General features: G+C 46.9%; 1 pseudogene; it reads left to right on the top strand.

The window, feature by feature from the left end:
- Window positions 1-1,161: 1,161 nt before the first annotated feature.
- LOC123391396 lies at window positions 1,162-4,172 on the top strand (annotated as a pseudogene).
- Window positions 4,173-5,974: the final 1,802 nt, after the last annotated feature.

Here is a 5,974-nt window from a genome sequence, read left to right as displayed (position 1 = left end):
GACCATGAGTAGTAAGGAGAGGCAGAGGAAGAGGGAGAAGCAGGCTCCCTGCTGAGAAGGGAGCCCCATAAGGGACTCAATTCCAGGCCCTGAGATCATAACCTGGGCCAAGGCAGACACTTAACCAACTGAGCTGGCCAAGCACCCCTTTCTAGTACATTTTAAATGTTTTAGGTCAGTTATAATAGGGGGTCACATCTGGCTGTTAGATGTGGATCACTGAATCTGACATCATTACATATTCTAAGTGGACCCTATAGGCGGATTAATATGTCTTCTCTAAATTTTTTGGAGCGTTTCCTAGTAAGAACAATGAGAGGATCCTTAAGATGTCAATTTGTGTTTCAAAATTTTAAAGATGTGTGGCAATCTCAATGGTGGGTAGGCTCCCATAATAATTTAATACTTATTATCACTAACTAGTAGTAGCAGCAGCAGTTTTGTGCTACCTTCAGGTACACTTCCTGGAACACTGTCCAAGCTTACTGAAGGGGAAACTGTAATCATGTCTACCTAAGAATCATAGGATTCTACAGCTGGAAAATATCTTAGAGATACCTTAATTTTATGAGTAAAGGAGGCTCAGGTGATGGTCAAAAATGAAGATCCCTAACAACTTTATTGAGTGCTTGTATAATCATACAGATAACTCCACAGTATCGCTGTGGGGAGAAATTAATGTTAACACAGAAAGTATAAGGGAATAGTGTGATAGGGAAATCCTTCCAGTTCAGAAGATAAGGTTTGCCCAAACTGTAATTCCTAATTGCATTTAGTACTCTTTTGGCCTTGGGAAGTGGACCTAATCTCTCTAAGTCTCTGTTTCCTCATTGGTAAAAGGAACATAGTAGTACCTAATTCATGGAATTATTGTAAGGATTGAATGAGTTAAATACATCTAAGGAGCATGAAGCCCTATATGGACTCCCTTTTTCCTTATGGAGCAAAGATTTTGCAGGGCTATGAAGACATGCCCACCTAGAACCCACCACCTCCCCCACCTCTTGTAGGACCAGACTCCAGGTGTCCAGGACACTGGAATTACCTACATAAATGGTCCTGAGCCCATTTACAGGGCTAACTTCTGGACTGCTCTGCTGGAGGGTACTCTCCTGACCAGAGGCTGACCTGAAGGGACAGCTATTTGTGGGGTGGGAGAGCATGTACCTGAAGCTGGGACGCATGGACTTGTGTGCAAGGCCCCTCATGGACAAAGTAAGAGGTAGGATGAGAAGAGAGGCAGCCTAGAGGCAGAGGCCCATTTCTCCTCATGCTGCCACATTCTGGCATGGAACTCAAGGGATTCTAAGAATTCTGCATTTGAATCTGTCCTTCCAGGTAGTTATGAAGGCACATTTGACAAGAGGAAAGAACATATTTGGTATCTTGCTTGATATCTAACTTTTAAGTGTGTAGACATATGGAATGGACCCCTATAGTAAGTATTGTTGCCTTGCCCTGATGAGTGTTGGGGGTAAACCTGGTGCCTTGCCCGTTGTAAGCATTCAGTATCTTTTAATTATTATTATTGTTGTTGTTATTGTAAGTGACCCTTCTCACTTCTAGCAAAATAAAATCTTGGTCTTGGTTCCCACTGACCAAGGACAATACACACAGCCTGCCAAGAGAACACTGATGTACAAATACTCAGGATAGAGATTTCTAAAGGCCCAAACAGAGAAGCAAAACCACTTTTCAGGTTAGCAAGTACAACCGGGAGGTAAGCAAAGCCCTTTGCAAAGATCAACTGCCAGAAATTCCATACTAAGCATGAACCCAGCAGCAGCAACTTGTACCTGTGAAGAATAACTCCCAGGGAAATCCTGTACAAAAAAGAAGCCACACCCCCAGCACACAGCCACCCAGGGTAAATGGCCATAAGACAAGTGGATGATCAGCAGATTTGAGAAGAGGAAGCGAGACCTGAGTAGAGATGAGCACTGATTATTCTCCTGGTCTCCAGGGCTTGGCATTAGCATTGGTTCCTCCATAAGGATGAGCTGGGAGTGGAACAGAAGCCTACTGTTGTCCTGCACTATCTACTCCGATTATAGCAGAGAATGTGGGTCCATACATGCTGAACAGATCCCTTTGTTAATTTTATAAAGTCCTGAATTTTAAAACATGTTCTGAAGAATATAGAACTTGATCCATTCCTCACACCTCACACAGGCATACATTTCAAAATGGATCAAAAATATAAATGTGTATATATATGTAAAAATATATATATATTGACCAAAAACACGAGTTAATTCATCTACTACCTGGAGAAACATCTCTAATCATACGCAAAAAAATTGCAAAAATTGATACATGCAATTACAAAAATAAGACTTTTTGCAGGGCAGAGAATATCATAACAAAAGTGAGAAGAAAATTTATTAACTGGGAAAAATATTTGTAACCAATATTGCAGAAAAAGAGTAATTATCTCTAATATATGAGTTTCTTTTGAGAAAAATGAGACCACTAACTCCATGGCAAAATGTGAATAGGCAGTTAATATAAGAAATAAAAATAGCCCTTAATCATGTGAAAAAAGAAATGCTCAAAATAAGAGAAATACAAATTAAAATCTACACAGATTTCTCTGCTTGGTTCCACAAATACCAACCTAATCTTCCATATTAGCTAGGATGTTTCATTCCTCAGACGAAAGGTGAACAATATGAACAGGAGATGACAGAGTGACTGAATGACCTAGCCAGGGGCACGTGGACTGAAACATGACCTGAGGGCCTGCTCTAATCACTTTCTGCACAAGGCGCTCCTTCTCCAGGTCTTGGTGTGCTCCACTGTGAAATGAAGGGGCTAGACTCAACCACCCATAGGACGCCTTCCCCTTCTAAAACGTTATGGCCATTTAATAGCATTCGTTTGTTCTTGGCAATACCTGTTTCAGGGTAGTCATACAATTCAGCTCCACATCTTTTATTGAGATCCTACTTCAAAGAGCGGTGAAAACAGGGTAGAATGGAGCTATTCACTCCCAATCTAGTGCTCTTTAAAAAGACTGGGTTAGCTCAGGCCCCGAGCCCCGCCTCACCACACTGCCCCACTGCTTTGTGCCCTCCGGGACCTCCGGGCTGTCCCACGCCCTCCCACGTGGCTTGCCTTCTCTGCCTGTGGCCTGTAGCAACCCACACCTGGGGCTTCACGGGTGAGAGTCGTCCTCCCGAGGAGGAAGAAGAGATACCTGCAGCCTCACAAGCACACACACACACACACACACACACACACACACACACACACATACACCCCGCAAATACTTGGTCAAGAAGTTGGCTTTGGTGAACCAGGCGGCAGCCCCGCCTAGGCTGAAGCGCCCAATCATGCGTCAGGTCCAGGCTGCGTTCCCCTTCATTGGGGGTGGGGGGGTGGGGGCGATGGCGGGGGGAGGGCCGGCAGGATTCCATCCGCCACAATCTCTCCTCCAACGCATGATTCTCTGCAAGATGCCTAAAAATCCCTCAGAGACCCAGGCCAAGGGCAGCCTTGGGGCGTGGACGCAAGCCTGATCCCAGTCGAGACTTTGAGGCCGCACCACAGGCTGAGGCCCTGTGGTGGCTCTGGCAGAGCAGGGGCATGCGGGGAGTTTTCGCCCAGGACCTGGCCCCTCCACGCTGCTCGGTTGGGCCCAGCGGCCCTCCGGTCCCCAGCCCACGCCCACTGACCACTGACGGCTTCAGCATGAAGGGTTTGCTAGGGGACCGCAGGGAGGGGGCGCCACGGAGCAGCCCAGGTCTGGCAGGCACTGGGCACAGTGGGGAGAAGGTGATGCCCACTCCATCCGTGCCCTCTGAGAGGCCTCTGTGGCCCCTCTATCCCTTTCGCGGGCCCAGGAAAGCAGAGGGGGAAAGGGGGAAACTTTGCAGGGAGCACCAGCAGGCTCTCATCCCTCTCCCCTGAGCACAGAGCCTGGCCCCTCCACTTACTCCAGGACACTGCAGACCCTGGGGGACTGTCCAGCGGGAGTCACAGAGCCTCACTTTGGAGGCAGCACCCGCCTCCTACCTGCCAGTCTACCCTCCCAACTGGTAATGCCCCTGGTTCCACTACCACCTACATCCTGTCCCCAGTGCCCAACTTCAGCCAGCACAGCCTACTGGAGGGTGGCCCCTGAAACTCATGCCCCCTCCTCTTGGGTGGGGGTCTGCTCTGGGATCTAGATGCTCTTCCAGGGGGTGCTACCCAACCAGAGCATCTGTGGTTAGCCACTCCCAGGATCCAACTGCCTCCACCCCAGGCTAGCTGCTCTCCTCTACAGTCTGTGAGGCTCCCAGAGCAGGGGCTGCTTTCCTCTCCTGCCTCTTCCTGCCACCACTGGCTTTTGGGAACCAAGGCCAAGAGGACCAAGAGGTATCTGTGGCCTCAGCAGCCTTGAAACACCAGGTCCCTGGGTGCTGAGAATCCACCGTGTTTATTGGACCACCCCACAAAGAGTCGGGGTCAGCCCAGGCAGCGCCCTGGCCCTGATGGTCAGTCATGCCTCTCCTACCCCCAGAGGCAAGACTGGAAAGAGTGAGGACTTTGCTTGCAGTAGCCTCTTCCTGATCCCACTGTCTCTGTCCATCTATCCTTCCTTCCATCCATCCGTCACCAAGTGTCACTTCCCCTCCCTGGCTTTGGGCTTGGGGAGGGAGAACCAAATGGTGGCTCCAGCCTGAAGTCCTGTCCTCCCTCATGTGCCTGGGAATGAGGTAGCACCTTTCTGGGGAAAGAAAATCAAGACCCTGCTTGGTTTGGGTGGTCATAGTGGGGAAGATAGTAAAGGAGTAGATAATAAAAAATTATTATTATTATTATTTAAAAGTTTAAAAAATAAAAAGACAGGGTCAAATTTGAAAGTGTACTTAAAATCATGTTGTCAATTATATCTCAGTAAAACCGGGGGGAAAAACTTAATGGAATTGTATACTTTTAAATGTGAAGTTTAATGGTATGTGAGTAACATCTCAAGAAGAAGAAGAAAAAAAGAAAGTATCTTGGGTGGTTCAAAGAGGCTTAAATAGTGATTTGAACCAGAATATGAACCTTTTTACCTGAACAAAGAAAACCTGGATGGCAAATTTGGCTGGACCAGCGAGAAGCACCCTTTACCAAGACCAGTTACATAATCTGCATGGTCCAGGACAAAATGAAAATGCAAGGCCGCTGGTCCAAAACTGTGAAGAATTTTGGGGCACCTGGGTAGCTCAGTCAGTTAAGCACCTACTTTGGGCTCAGGTCATGATCTCGGGGTCCTGGCTGGAGGGCTCCCTGCTCAGCAGGTGTCTGCTTTCCCTCTCTCTCTGTCCCTCCCCCACTCCCAGGCTCATGAAAGGTCTCTTTCTCAAATAAGTAAATAAAATCTTTTTTTAAAAAGTGAAGAATTTCTATAGAGTGACAGCAGAATGTTAAACCAAACTCAGACCCCTCTGGGCATGGGATCCTGTGTGACTGCACAGGTCACAGGCCATGAAGCTGGCTGTATTTATTGAACTGTTAAAATTTTCTAGGCCCAGGACAGTACACTCACTAGACAACTCTTTGAATTTTCACCACAAACCTGCAATAGCAATATTATTATCCCTATTTTGTGAGAAAGGAAATAAAGGCTTTAAGAGGTTAAAGAATCTACACAAGTTCTTACAGCCTGGAAACACAAAGCCAAAGTTCATACTGAGGCCTGACTCCAAAGTCATGTCTTTGCCAGTGGCCTTCAAACTTAATTGCCGAAAAAACATTTTTTTTTTAGAGAGTCTTTTTTTTTCTTTTAAGATTTTATTTATTTATTTGACAGAGCAAGAGATCAGAGTAGGCAGAGAGGCAGGAGGAGAGAGAGGAGGAAGCAGGCTCCCTGCTGAGCAGAGAGCCCTACTTGGGGCTCGATCTCAAGACCCTGAGATTATGACCTGAGCTGAAGGCAAAGGCTTAACCCACTGAATCACCCAGGTGCCCCTTGCTAAAAATTTTTGAGTGAGTACACCAA

This window comes from Mustela putorius, unplaced genomic scaffold, assembly GCF_011764305.1.
Source record: "Mustela putorius furo isolate JIRA1106 unplaced genomic scaffold, ASM1176430v1.1 tig00000224_pilon_pilon_pilon, whole genome shotgun sequence".
Taxonomy (NCBI): domain Eukaryota; kingdom Metazoa; phylum Chordata; class Mammalia; order Carnivora; family Mustelidae; genus Mustela; species Mustela putorius.
This window is presented reverse-complemented; position numbering and strand designations above follow the sequence as displayed.